Source organism: Lissotriton helveticus, chromosome 2_2 (assembly GCF_964261635.1).
Source record: "Lissotriton helveticus chromosome 2_2, aLisHel1.1, whole genome shotgun sequence".
Classification (NCBI taxonomy): domain Eukaryota; kingdom Metazoa; phylum Chordata; class Amphibia; order Caudata; family Salamandridae; genus Lissotriton; species Lissotriton helveticus.
Window position 1 is genome coordinate 110,551,837 of NC_136060.1, and position 15,804 is coordinate 110,567,640.

Genomic DNA, 15,804 nt, shown 5'->3' on the forward strand with positions numbered 1-15,804 from the left:
TCTGTGGAAAAGCATCTCAGGCTACTGTCTGCCAGCATCAGACCAGTGGATGGTGTTTAATCACCTGAGATTAACTGGGGATAAAGCAGAGATACTTTGGGCCATATGTGTAAAATTTCAGATTTGCAATTTCCAAATATCGAATCTGAAGAAATTTCTATTGGGCAATCGCAAAATGATATGTATGAAACAGTGCATCCCTTTAATAGTGATTTCTACAGATTCGCAATCGCAATTAGAAAATCGCCATTTAGTAATAAAAAAATTGCGATTTCCTAATACGGAATCACAAATTAGGAAAACTATTGTTTTTTACTATTGTTTTTTTCTCTGTTTCATTATCCCAAAAACATAACAGGAATTTACACCAAATGAAAAAGAGCACCCCTGGCCAAAACTCTATGTCCAGCCTTAGTGAAATTTTGAACAATGCTTTTTACATGTCAGTGAACAAATCTCTGGCATTGAATACTGAAAAGGAAAAGCACATTCTGGTACACTTGCCAAGAACATCTCACTCCACTCAGTCAGGAAATCCTAATGCCAGTTAGTAAAATTGTCTTACAGAGACAAATACTTTTAAAGAATATTTCATTTAGGCTCATAAGGCAGACCCAAAGGTGTTAGCAAAGCAAAATTGCTTTACCCAAAGTCCAATATATTGAACAATAAGTGCAGAGCTGTTTTTGTAAATTTACTATACTTATTGGGGAGATTATTGCATGTATTATGCTTTCACTTTGTACGCTTCAGTTTCTGAAAGGCTATCTGCTTGCTAGCAGTGGAACTGTAGCCATGTCTTCCAGTTAACAAATGTACAGTATGTTTGTATGTGATATTTCTATAGCGCAAACCTAACGAAAAGGTTCTGTCAGGATGTTGCCCGTGGTCTGGTACAAATGACACACGTCTGTCTCCAACATTCTGCCACCACCTGAGAGTGAAGACGGCTGTAACATCAGTGCCACATCTATGCAAGAGAGATGCTGTACCAGGAGCACACTCTGAAAAACCTCTAGATTTGACATGTCCCCTCTTCCATAGACCAGTGTTGGTGAAAAGGCAACCAACCCTGGAGGCCAGAAAAAGTAAATCCACTGAACACTCAGAGTAATTAGTCTACTTTGTTTTGTTTCTTATGACATACTTTGTTGCTTTGTTGAAACAATGGGCATCCGCAATGGATACAGTTGATTTAGGAGAGATACATTATTGTCACAACCTGAATAAAAGGTGATCTTTCAGTGATGCACCATGCATTACCATAATTTGTGATGTCTGTTTCTTAGATGTTGTAATCACTCTGATCTTAAAAATAGTTGTTGGTGATCTCTGTGCATTGTGCACGTAGCTCTGCTGCACGTGTCCCATCCTGCTGCACCTGTGGTGATGGTAATTCCTCATTAGATTCGAATTTGGCCTAAATGGTAATGTTGTGCAGACCCTTGCTCATGGCTATGTTGTGGAGAATGGCACATGTGGCAATAATTTTGTAGCATGTCTCAGGTCTGAAAGGCAGTGCTACGCCAGTCTTGTGGAGATATCCGAACTTAGACTTCAGTATACCAAAGGTACGTTCTATGATTGATTGTGTTGTCTTCTGTGCCCTGTTGGACTGCCTTTCACTTCTTGTTCCTAGATTCTAGTAAGGTGTCAGTATCCAAGGGAGCAAGGCATATGCACTGCCTCCTTTAATAGTATTTGAAGGAGAAAGCATGAGGTCACATTATAAACACTTATGGACACGCTATGAATTGATGCTAATATTCTCTTACCAAGTAATAAGCCATCGCCAAAGTCACACCGAGACAGAAGGTTATGTATTCCACTGTGACGGAACATAAAAGGAGTTGTGTGATGCCTGGGAATCCGCCTAAAGGTCAGTTATGATGCATGAGGAATCACACACTTCCTGTACATTGTGCGAATGGGTGCCTTTCCTAATTTTATATATAAATAATTTGCCTGGTGGGGGGCATGTCACAATATGTGTGCCAGATCAATCTCTGATCAAACTTTCAGGGATTTTTAAAGACCACACGAAACGGAGTCAGAAATAAGGTTAGCACACCCAATTTGGGTGATGAAGAAAGCCCTCACACACCGACCTAGTCAGTGTCATGCTTCATCATCGGGCCCCACCAAAGAGGCTGAGTGCCTCTTTGGTGTGCTGCGACGCCAGAAAGACTGCGGAGCTGGTTGTGTGGGGAGGGCGTGCTCTAAATTACAGTGAATTAATTTAAAAGTGCCTTAAAAAGGGTATCCAAAACAAAATTTAATGAGTGATCCCTAAGGCACAAAGAGTATTAAGTGTCTGGATTTAGTTGCCAAGGATTATGGTTGGTTAAATACAGAATATACTCAAATTAGTTTTCTTAGTCAACATGTTTCAGCCATAAGGGTGGTTGTTTATTACCAAGGCATTCGTCAGGACTAAACCCCGGCGGTATGGGCTCTCTAATCACCCACCCTAACCTGGGGACGTGAAAGTGAAAATTAAAAAGGTGAAAAAAGTGCTTAAAAATGGGGGAAGAGTAAGTTACTCATTCCAAAAAACTCCTTAAATTTTGGAGTGTAACAGCACCTGTAAAGAAGAAGGGACAAACAAACAGAAGACAAACAACAACATAATTATTATATGCCCTTCTGAATTGTCATCGTGCTCCATGATATGTGGCTTAAAAGTGGTTTTCCCAAAGTAACCAATGAATTTATAGCACCTTCCAGATAGCCCCTAGAGGAAGATAGCGCATAACTCTGGGAAGTGCAGTGCTAAGGGTGTACTATTTACAAGAAACAAACTAAAATGGGGGGGTTTTAAAAACAAATGCGTGAACTCCTTCTGAAGGGATCAATGGACCTCAAAGGTCTGTGCCCCTCAAGCTGGTATCTCTAGATAGAAATCTCACTTTCAAAAGGGGCGCTATTAGCACCATGGGTCACGGGAGGGGATCGGAGCGAACCTGGCACATCCTAGGAGAAAAGGAAGAACCCAAAGTCTGACTGGGAAACTGAAAGATAGAGGCTATCCTACACCTATCCTGACCAAAGGTTTCAAGAGAGCTAGAAATCAACCGAGAGAGGCTTTGCTAGAAGACAAGGTCACCAAACCTGATTCAATACCACTTACGTGTGTCACCACGTACAGTAGTCTTTCAAACTTTATGAAAAAAACAATCAACAAACACTGGACAATACTGACTTCTCACAGAGAGAATTGGGAGAAACCCCTCTTCTCTTTCAAAAAAGGACGTAGCCTAAGAGACTCCCTGGTGCACACTCGTCCAAGAACTAAACCCATTGAATCTGCTCCGACAGTCACTGGTGCCTGGGGGATGCCCAGAGTCGTAGGGCACTACCCGTGCTCCAACTGCAGCGTTTGTCACCTAACCGAAGCCACAAAAACTCTTTCACTTGAAGCTGGAAAAGTATGGACTCAAAGGGATCACACGAATTGTAACACCATGAACGTTGTGTACCTGATTACATGTCCCTGCCAGCAACGCTATGTCGGCATGACTACGCGTAAGATTAAACAACGGATCTGCGAGCACCGGAGCAATGTCAGATGCAAGAAACTGACCACGAAACTAAGCCGCCACTTCCTTGACAAAAACCACACCCCAAACGATATGAGGTGGACAGTAATTGAAGTGGTCAGTGGCCCACCAACATCACTAATAGACTATTCGAAAAAGAGCAACGTTGGGTGTATCGTTTGGGGACCAATGTTAATGGGCTTAACGATGACATCCCATGGAGCTCAGTACTATCCTAAGGGTACAGCCCACACCATCACTCCTATATTGGTTTGCCAACCTGAAAACAATCTGTGTGGACTTTAACATTAACTCTGCTCTCCGTAGCTCTTAAGTATGTATTATTGCTCCCGGAAACTGGGTCTGCCACTACAGCATATACCAAGCCTGCATGACATGAGTGGCGTAGCTGTACTGCCGCTTATTGACCAATTTAGCGGTTAACCCCTTACTCGACCTAGTTCATTGCTGTGTCATTGTCTATATCAGCACTAGGCACCCTACTATCAGCGCTCCTTGCCCTGTATAGTTGGCTTATTGATCTATGTAGCGATTTTATTCTACCTCTGATCCATTGTTAATCGGGGTTTATTTCATAGCCAGCGCCCCTATTTCCAAACATTTGGCACTAGCCCAGCGCCCCTGTTTCCAAACATGTGGCACTAGCGCGGCGTTTTACTTTTCAATTCCACTCACAAAGCACCGCTGTATCAGGGGGTCCATTGAGAGAGCTGGACGGCAACCAAGCCTCGCTCTCACTCCGGACCGCACCTTCCAGGGAGGGCGGGTGCGTTCCAAGCCTCGCTTTGCGGCGGAACACGCCCACCCGGAAACAGCGCGCAGACGCGACTGTTTTTCCCTTAAGATCCGCATTGCCGGCCCCGTTTTCCCATCTTCGGGGTCCGGTATCGAGGCCACAACTAGGTTTCCGGCGGATCGAGAGCACTGAGGGCGTGAGTAGACGCTTTCGAGGTCGCTCGTCTTCTTCTACAATATAAGCTAAGTGTCTACATTTGCACAGGTTACTGCAATGGTTCTTCCTTTTCTCCTAGGATGTGCCAGGTTCGCTCCGATCCCCTCCCGTGACCAATGGTGCTAATAGCGCCCCTTTTGAAAGTGAGATTTCTATCTAGAGATACCAGCTTGAGGGGCACAGACCTTTGAGGTCCATTGATCCCTTCAGAAGGAGTTCACGCATTTGTTTTTAAAACCCCCCCATTTTAGTTTGTTTCTTGTAAATAGTACACCCTTAGCACTGCACTTCCCAGAGTTATGCGCTATCTTCCTCTAGGGGCTATCTGGAAGGTGCTGTAAATTCATTGGTTACTTTGGGAAAACCACTTTTAAGCCACATATCATGGAGCACGATGACAATTCAGAAGGGCATATAATAATTATGTTGTTGTTTGTCTTCTGTTTGTTTGTCCCTTCTTCTTTACAGGTGCTGTTACACTCCAAAATTTAAGGAGTTTTTTGGAATGAGTAACTTACTCTTCCCCCATTTTTAAGCACTTTTTTCACCTTTTTAATTTTCACTTTCACGTCCCCAGGTTAGGGTGGGTGATTAGAGAGCCCATAACGCCGGGGTTTAGTCCTGACGAATGCCTTGGTAATAAACAACCACCCTTATGGCTGAAACATGTTGACTAAGAAAACTAATTTGAGTATATTCTGTATTTAACCAACCATAATCCTTGGCAACTAAATCCAGACACTTAATACTCTTTGTGCCTTAGGGATCACTCATTAAATTTTGTTTTGGATACCCTTTTTAAGGCACTTTTAAATTAATTCACTGTAATTTAGAGCACGCCCTCCCCACACAACCAGCTCCGCAGTCTTTCTGGCGTCGCAGCACACCAAAGAGGCACTCGGCCTCTTTGGTGGGGCCCGATGATGAAGCATGACACTGACTAGGTCGGTGTGTGAGGGCTTTCTTCATCACCCAAATTGGGTGTGCTAACCTTATTTCTGACTCCGTTTCGTGTGGTCTTTAAAAATCCCTGAAAGTTTGATCAGAGATTGATCTGACCTCTCTCTTTTTGTTTATGTACGATTGGTTGGGGACTGAGAGAGTGTCTCTGTTCCCTTGCTCTCCCTTTGTTGTTGAGTGACAATATGTGTGCCATCAGCACATCCAATTACATTGGGAAACTGTGCTACCCTGTACAACATTAATTTGGTCTGTTGCTGATAATGGGGCATATTTGGTAAACATATATATGTGTTTACTTTGCTAACCATAATGTCCAGAAACTAATGATAACATCTAGAAAATTCACTTTTTGACACTTCTTCCACTGCTAGGACTCCCTGGCGACTGCCTGAAGCCAAAAGGTGTAGACAACACTAAACCTGCACATGTGGTGGGATTGCATTGCTTCTGACTGTTGCAGTCTATAGCATAGGTTATAACTCAACATTTAATTCCAAAATTACCTAACTACTGAGTCTGTATTTCTCGTAAATCTCCTCCTCAGTCTGTTTAAAAAGGGTGCCTCTCATCTTAAATATCCTCTCCTGTCTCTGCCTTCTTCTCTGCCTACCAGCCAAATCCTCATATTTCTCGCCAAGACATACATAGCTGCCATTTTAAATGAGCCAGATGCATTCTGGATGACTTTGTTTAGTTTTCACCTGGTTACCACCAATTCCACATTGATGGTGATCGCATTTCCTAAATGGCCATTTTGCGACTATTCGCAATTTGGAAATCCAATTCGCTATTTGGAAATCCCTAGTTGGGATTTCCTATTTAGCGATTTCCAAAATGTGATTTTTCCTAGTTAGAAATCGCATTTTGCACCACTGCAAATGCCTATCGTACATACCAAATGGCATTTTTCATTTATTAATGGCGAATTGCACCGTTAGGAAATTAAAAAAGCCTTCGTACAGATGGCCCTTTGTTGCTTAATCTTTCTGGGATGTCCCTTTTTGACTGCTGCTCTGAACTCAAAAGCAACCCAAGTTCCTGTCGTGAAAAACCATAGCATCCAGCTTGATTTAGCCATAATATTGACATCTCAGGCCAACACTGTGGTTAAGTCTTGTTTCTTTCAATTGTTTACTTTGAAGTATGTGCTTAACTTTTCTAGATTTCTCAAAAAATTCATCTAATGAACGCTTTTGTGTCTTCAAGACTGGATTATTGCAATACCATTTTCCCTATCTCCTTGGCTGCTTGATTCACAAACTACATATGCTTCAAAACTTTGCCATCAGACTTGTAATTGGAGTTCAGCCTGGAAATCATATCATACCTTCACTGCTATTGCCCAACGAAGAGATGGCAGTTTTGAAATCAGTGTGCCTGATACACAGGGATATGTCCAAACATTGAGCTTGATCTTTCAGTCTTAGGTTTTAGGTGCCAACCTAGCCAACTTCTGAGATCTAAAGATACATTTCTTCTTGAAAATCCCAAAGTTTAACTAGGACCCTTCAGAGACTTGGCATTCATCATGGCATCTAACTCAAGATGGAATAAATTACCTCTGTCCCTCCAAAAGGAATCAAATCTACTGAAATTTTGAAACCTTTTAAAAACTTGGTTATTTTGTTCTATTTAAAAAAAATATTCTTTTGTTTTCTCATTTTTTTTGTTTCACCAAAGTTGTCTATGGTATGTCATTCTTAGTCTGTGCTTTATAAATATAACATAAAAAATATAATAAATAAACTATTTGCGATTTCCTATTTTGGGAATCACAAAATGAGATTTCAATTTGGTAGAAATCGCATTTTGTGAGCATGTTTCTCCTTTTGTACATATGGTAAGGCTATTTAGCATTTCTTAACGGTCCGAAGTAGTGATTCGAGCCGTTAAGAAATGCTAAATAGCTTTGTACATATGGGCCTTGATTGACTAACAAGGATGTTCTGGAGCACAAGGAAACATATACTCGATACCTTCAAGATGGTCGCTGTCATGTTCAAACATTGTGAGTGTTCTGTGGCTTCATGGATAATGAATTATCCTGAATTGTGCTCTGGTGTTTGTGTGAGAGCATCCTATTGCCAACGTTTCTAGTTCCCTGTCAGCTCAGTCTTTTCTTACCCAGAATTCACATAGCACTTGTGAATTAAGGGCCATAGGTATCAAGCCTTTTTCCCGTTTGCAAATGGGCTGATTCTCAGAATCGGCCCGTTTGCGAATTGGAAAAAGCCTTTTGGGAGGTTTCATCCCAAAAGGCCATTGCAAAATAGCGGATTGTAAAATTTGCGATTCTCTATTTTGCGAATGCAATTAAGGAATTGCAAATTGCGATTCCTTATATGAAATTCTGGAAGCATCAGAAATTTGTTATTTGGCCTTAAGAAATTGCAAATTACCACCAATTTCAAGTTGGTGGTAATTTGCGATTTTCTTTAAAAAAGCACTTTTTTGATTTTGTAAAAGTACCATCTGTCGCACATACATGCCCTTAGGGCATGCATGTGCGCAAAATGTGCACACATGCATATTTCAGCAGTGCAACAGGGTGTCCTTTTGGCCCCCTTGCAACCTTGAAATTGCATTCTCGATTTGCGATTCTCTAATTGGTAATCGCAAATTGAGAATGTCTTCCCATTCATTCCTATGGGCCTCCTAGCCCATAGGAATGAATGGGAAGGTATTCCTTATTTGCGAATCTCAATTTGCGATTTACAAATAAGGAATATGTAGGATTCTCAAAAATGTTAGCACATCCTACATACATTGCATTTTGCGATCCTCTAATTTTGATTCGCTAAAAATCGCAATTTTAGAATCGCAAAACTCTTTTTTGATACATATGGCCCTTGGAAGTGTGGAAAGGCAAGTCTATAGCACAGATCGTGACAGTGATAAACCCTCTATATTTAACTGCTGACCTTACATTTATCAACATGGTTTTTAACTAATAGAATTTGCCATTCTTAACAAAGAAACTTAAGACAAAAAAATAAGAAATTGCTAGTCGAGCACATATTACCGGTTCACTCAGTTTCTGATTACATTTTCTCTCCATCCTACATACCCTAAAATAATTCAATTGTCACATTCCGAGTTAACGCCTGTTAGCAAAGATAATATTATAAAATAAAAGAAAACCTCTCTGACTTTGAATTTATTAAGGCGTCTGGACATTGACGGTGGCTCAGAACAGTTAAAAAACCCAGTTGCTTCCTGACATCTTATCAAATACTCAACGTGCTGCATTCATTTCACCACTAGAGGAACAACCCTGTGTGGAAAACCATTTTATCTATTCCCAGCAGAGATCTTAGAGGAGAAACAGCCACACCTACTGCACTTTGTGCATGTTTAGTATTGATCTTTGGCACTCAGTAAAACGTTCACTGAGTACCTCAAACGATTTTACAGCAACCAATTACTTATAGTGTCTACTATGCTTTTCAAAAGCTATTGGCTTTGGCAGTGGCACTCTGCAGTATTTTAATGGCAACATATATTTAAGTTCAAAAGCACAACCAAGTAAATGCATTTATTACCCCATTGTGTTTAAAGAAGTAGCTTCTGCTTTTTAAACGACACACATTTCTCTGTTTTGTGATGTCTGAACACACATTTAAAAACACACGTTACCATAAAACTGGCGTACTGCTTGCTACTACAATGTTTTCAAAGTGTTCTAATGTACATAAGTATATAAGTATATCATCACATTTATACATTTATAAATGTGATGATATAAGTATATCATCACATTTATACATAATTTAACACATTCCATGATTGTTGATCTCTGGCTGATTCTCCGGAAGTCGTCACTACAATTGTTTCTTCCTCCTCCCTCGTCCTTTATCACAGCGGGTGAGTCCACTATCAAAACATTTTTTATGTGTAATAAGGTCATATTTAAAAATGTTGCTGCCCGTAAATGTAGACCTCAACATGTCCCGTAATAAATGCCGCTTTTTTTTAAATGCAATTCAATGTGTTTTATTAGAATGTGAACTCTAAATAAGCACAACTTGTTTTACCAAATTTAATATTTTTCTCCCCAAACTCATCTAATATTTTGAGGCATTTTCTTGCAGAAACGGTGGAATGAGCCTCTTCTATCCTGTTCCCTTTGCTAGGGCAGATTCCAGGCAGATTTAGCTGTCTGTTGCAAGATTATATGTTATCAGTTCTATACAAATATACACAAATAAGTCTGTGAAGACTGGGCCTGAGGTCTGCTCACTGAGCCATTTGATTTTTTACTTGCTTCAGGTTCAGGCCTGTCAGTCAAGCTGATGCCATTTCACGGATGTATACATTGTGCTATTGACTTTACATAAAGTTTTCTTGATGGGGTATAAATTATTCACTTACTGTGACTGTAGCTGTTACAGTGAAACACACTTACTGATGTTGATAACTGGCATGCATGACTAATGTTCTTACTTTGTTCTTCTATCCCTTGTTGGTGAGGAGCCAAGTAGACTTAGACACAATGGCCAGTATTGGACCTGGCCCTATTTACAGTGTAATCCCCAGACGTTTTGTCTTCAGTCCTGCTATTTTTGTTGAATGCGTATTTGTTGGCCTTAGAACTTTGCACACTTTACCACTGCTAACAAGTGCTAAAGTGCTGTCTCGTCTTAAACAAGGTAAAATTGGCTTATACCTAATTGGCACATTTAATTGACTTATAAGTACATGATAAAGTAGTACTACACATACCAAGGGTCTCTAAAAAAAATGCTACTATTGGGTCTGCAGCACTTGTTGTTCCACCCACTTATAAAGCCCTTTTATTTTTATTTTTTAAAAGTATTTTTTATTAGCCTATAGTATTATGTTACGTCTGTAGATGCAGCACACCATATAGACATTCCATCACATTGCAGGGCATATTTTTTGTTGATCCCATCTATACATTATTGCCTGTGCACAGTTAAACATTTCTACAGTAAATTTTAAGTAGTTACCAATATATATTGTGTTCCATACAAAAAAAAGTAAATAGGATCCTCCTCACACACAGTTTACATATATATATTATATAGCCCTTTTAAACATGTCTCAAGCCTGCTAGTGCAGCCTGTGTGTGTAGGTTTTAACTATCATGCCTACCTGGCAAGGCAAACCTTCGGCCAGGACCAAAACCTTCTTTATAATAAATGTAAGACACCCCTAGGTTATGCCCTGGACAGTCCAGAGGGCAGGGTGCAATGTGTGTAAAAGTGGGACATGTGTTCTTTTTAGTTTTACATGTCCTTGTAGTGAAAAAACTCTTAAATTCGTTTTTCATTGCTGCAAGGCCTACCTCTCCCATAGGATAGTATTCAAGTTACCTTATTACATTTAATAAGCTGTAAGTTCCAAATGTGAGCAGGTGAACAGTTCACATTTGATGTCTTTGGATTTCCAATGAAAAATCCTAACTTTTGCTGAGGTCAAATTTTAAGTTACTATTTTGAAAATGCCACTTTCAAAATGCTCCCGGGAGAATTATTTGTATTCAAATCAGTAGTCTGTTGGTCAATAAAATGATCCAGCTGCACCACGTGCTGAAGGAGGCTTTACGAGCAGTCTGCATGGCGGTGTAGAAATCGGGTTACCCGCTTGAAAGTCACATGCAGGGGATTTATTTGTGCATATGGCATAATGTGAGCCTATTTGTAAGGTTATTTGACCCATTGGCAAGCATTTCTAGTTTCTGTTCCATTTCAGCACTGAGTCCTTCTGGGCCATCTGAGACTGAAACGTTAACAGTTTGTCCTCTTTAACATCATTGACTACACCACATGGTGCTTCAGTCCTTTCTGAACATTTGAAACATAAGGATTAAACAACTTAGGACTGTGGATTTATTAACCTGTATGGTTAAGAGGATATTGTGCTTTCCCAGATCCAATGATTGAATACATACTACAAAAGTTGTAGGGATCGTGTGGGAGGATCCAGTGAAGTTATATTGTTGTATATATTTCCTTTTCTTGTACTGTAATTTTTAAGAGTAGGCAGTTGATGGAATATTTGAGTATTATACTGATGGTTTGCAGCTGAATCATTTTATTAACCAAACATCTTACTGATTTGAGTACAAATATTTCCTCTGGGTACACTTCATTTGACTTATTAATGCCTTGACTGACTTTCCTGCTTGGGCGATAGGACATGGACAATGGCTCACTTTTGCAAGGGCACTTGCCTCTTTGAACTCAGTTGGATCCCTCTGTCTATACTCTCTGAAGCCACTGAACTGACCCATTCTCATCTCAGGTAGGCTCTATCTGGGAAGAGCCCACCCTTAACTTACTCAAAGATGTATTCCAGTAAGCAGACAGTAACACCATGGGCAACAAAAGGATGTGGCCCATTCCACCCCTTGGATCAGACTTCTGTCCCAAATCCAAGGAGAACTCTGCCCATAAGGACAGTAACAAACGGAAGCTACTGACAGCTGTCATTGTCAGGAGCCAGGCCCCTGGCCATTAACTGCTAAATGAAGGCTGTAAGCATGGATATTGGGTAGGCCTCTTTTCCAGTCTTAGGATGGCAAGGATTTTCCCATGGGCTCCTGAGTTTTCTCTGACCTCTGAGGTGTGTCAGGGTGGCAGTAGCCACAGTTATCTTGCCCACTCTACCTCCCACCAGTGTAGGGGTGTTATCCTGACACTGGTCAATCAACCCAGGGTCTGTACCCTGGAGCTGATTAGGGCACAGGGCTGAGTTCTCTCTCACCCTGCCCCTCTATCTGGGATCCTGTATCATCTGTTTGGGAGGTATATTCCCAGAAAAGTGAACTATCAGTGCACCCTTGGCAACTGCCCCTCTCAGTTCTCCTGATACTGGGTGCAACTCATTCCCCAGAATGCAGTCTAGGGGCTTCTAGGGATTAACCATGGCCCTCCTCTGGATCACCTCCTAACCCCATTCCAGGGGTACCAGGGTCAAAGGGCAGAACAAGTCCTGCCCATGGGCCTGAGTAACCCTACACACCCGGCAGGTGTACATCTCTGGGAAACTAGCTTTTCCACAACCATGGTGTGGGTAACCCTGGCACATTGTTTCATCTGCTCTGACCCTCCGCGTCCTCCGCCTTCCTGACCAACAGATCTACCCACTCAGCAAGAGACACTATCTGTTTTTAAGCTCATCAACTGTCGGGCACACAGCCTTTAGGGTAGTCTCAGACTTTTTCACCTTGTCAGCGGGCTTGCAATGTTCATTGTGGAGAGTATTCATGCCAATCGCCACGCTGTCGATTTTTTCCTCTACAACCTTCCTGGTGGGAGTTATGGCATCCAGGATACATTCCAGTTTGTCCGAGGCCATGCCCCACATGTGGCGCTCCACCTCATCCAGTTGTGCTCCCTCTGTACTGTTCGGGCATCACTGTGGGCCCCCCTGCTCCTTGCCCATCCTGGTGCGTCCCATCTCCGCAATCCAGAGGCAGACATCAGGATCCATGCCACTCACTGCTCAACCAAAGGAGGGGGAACCTACACAGGAGCAGGGCACCTCAGAAGTGTAGGGCCCACACAAGCAGAATGGGGAATCAGAACAGGCCCCAACAGAAGAGGTCCAGGGCAGAACAGCGTGCAGCTCGATGTAGGGGGCCTGCCACTGCAAGGGTTGGTGTCAGCTCCTTGCTGTCCCCAGTACACCAGAGGCAGTCAGCTCCTGGAGCTCCTGCAATATGGCTCTGTCACCCAGGCCCCAAAAGGCTGCTGCAGATCTGGGCCACAGTCCCCAAAGTCTGCCGCCACCTCCCAAGTGCAACTCTCTACACTGCTGCCTGGCAGCAGTCAATGCTGTGCGAGTTCCCAGCTCCCACAACTAGGCCTTCAATCCAGGGAGGGTAACTCAGGTCACACACTTTCTGGGTCGTCCGTGGTTCCCAGCCGCTCTATCACTGCACCCCTGACTGGGGCAACAAGTGGACCGACAGATGCTACACAGCTCAGAGCGCTACCATTACTGCTGCGTCCCACCTCTTGGAGCCCTGCATCCAGGCAGCCACAGATTCTCCACAGTGTCACAGCACCAGGTAGCCCGCCAGTTCAGAGGGGTGTCAAAGGCCAGGCCCAGGCCTGTTACCGACACCACAGGTCCACAACTCCAGCGCTGGCCACCATCTTGCATCGGCTGCTGCATGGCTCTAGCTTCGCCAATCGGACTGTGCCACGGGTCCGTGGTCAGCAAGCACCCCTCCGCAGTCTTGGTCACCCCAGGGTGTCAGAGCCAGTGGCTGGATGTGAGCATGGGCACCAGGAACACAAGAATCGTGCACAGATTGGGCTAAGGAGGCCAGAGCTTGCTCGCGAGAGGTCATTTTCCTTCACGTCTTTACCACACACCCTCATTTGCCAGTCATAGTTTAGTGAACTAAGTTTAACTTGCATCCAATAATGCGCTGAGAATGACCTCAGATATAGCATCACTCATGAAATGTAGGAAATCATTGATAACATATCTCAGGGCTTTTGAAATGACATTATTGATGACATCATCAAATACTTGTGCCAGTCTGTGATAGGCTTTGTGGACTAGAGGTAATTCAACAAGCTACACCTGCAACTAATTTTCTATCCCAGAAGACATAACTTTTGGCTACATGCAGGGGACATATCATATCTGTCAACTCACCCACATTGGTTGAATGTAACCCTATCTTTACTGTTATTTGCTTACCTAACAAACAAAATGCCTGCTTGGACTTTAATGAAGTCATCCACTTTTTAAACCTTGAACTACCTCGAAAAAAGGGTTAGCTTTTTATTCACCTTAATTACATTACATGACCCGCAATTGTGAGTCAAGAGGTTTACAGATATTTATTAGCCACTACTAAGACACCTTCAGCCAGTCTGTTTTGAGAGACCTCCACGGATTGGTTAAATATACTGCATATATTCCTAGAATGAGAGCACACAACCCTAGACCCATGCTTATAACTAAACTGTGAGTTAAACCATGTCTAAGTGGTCAGCCCTACATTCTACATTATTTAACAATATGCAAAGCCTCAAAATCATCAGTGAAGCTTTAGAAATAAACACTGACACCTTATAAATGTCCTCTTTACATACAATTTGTCTATGACACTGTTTAACAACTATTTAACATATTCACATGGCCATGTACAGCAGAATAAAGCTGGAAGCTAGGCCCTGCCCCTAACCATCATGGTGCGTCCAACCACTGCTAAGCATGACTCTGCACAGCAGGGGTTGTGCACATGTGTCAACCAGCTGCCTGGCCCTGCACCAACTCCTGAGTGGGGAAGACAAACCCAGTAGAACACATATTTTGGCCATGCGTTTGCTGCAAACCGCCACGGGGTGACAGACCTGGCCTGCCCACAGGCCGGGCCATGTGCCCACAACCCGCTGTGGGGCAGGCAAACCTCCACTGTGCACGGCCTTTGGCCACGTTCAGTGAAGATTGGCCAAAGGGCCTTGCCATGGCCAAGCCAAGCCATGCACTCAACCTGCCGCAGGGCAGCCAACACCCGCTGTGCATGGCCTTCAGCATTATGCAGCAGGAATTTGGCCACAGGACCAGACCTATGGCCACTCCTTGTGACCAACCCACATTGGGGCGACCAACCAGACCACAACTTTGCGCAGCAGGGGTTAGCCACCCCTGCGGCCAGGAACTACGCACACCCCACCCCACCAGTAGACTGTTATTCTCTTATTTGTATGTATTATTATTTTTGGAAGTACTGCTGTATGTCACAAGGTCTGTGCTGAGTCACAAGGTAGTTCTGTGGTACTTGTGAAAAAACATCATTTTTAATTTTTATATACTGGATGGGAGGGTTTCAGTGCTCCTCCTCCTACACATTGTCCTGTAGGTCACAGTGTGTTCACCACGCCCCCTTATTTTCCCTTTTCCAAATGTTTTCAGGACTCAGAGTCTGTGTCCCTGAGGGAAGTAATGGTTGCCACAACATCTCATGTTGCGCAGGACCAGTAGAACATTAAAATCCCAAAAAGCAGTCTTTCTGAGTAAAGTTCTGAGTTATGCTAAATTTGGTTTGATTCCATTCAGATGTTTTGTGTGTATATGACAGCAATGTTTCCTCTGGGAATTAAAAAGCGAAATCATACTTTTGGGACCCACCTATTCTAGGACCTAGCTTGACCGATCACCACAAAACTTTCCATGAAGGAACCAAAACGGATAAACTTTTGTTTGGAATGTTTTATGCAGATTTGTTAAACAGTGCCAAAGTTATTAGCAAAGCAAAAAATGCCTGTTGTAACAACTACACATTGGTGACTGCCGTTGTGTAAATAATATATAAATATACTTCTTCTAAACTACATGAAG

General features: G+C 42.6%; 1 protein-coding gene across 1 annotated transcript in view; it reads right to left on the reverse strand.

Annotated features, from left to right (window-relative positions):
- The window catches only part of EXOC1L (exocyst complex component 1 like), a 177,656-nt gene that overhangs the window by 93,221 nt on the left and 68,631 nt on the right, over positions 1-15,804 (reverse strand). The window lies entirely within an intron of this gene.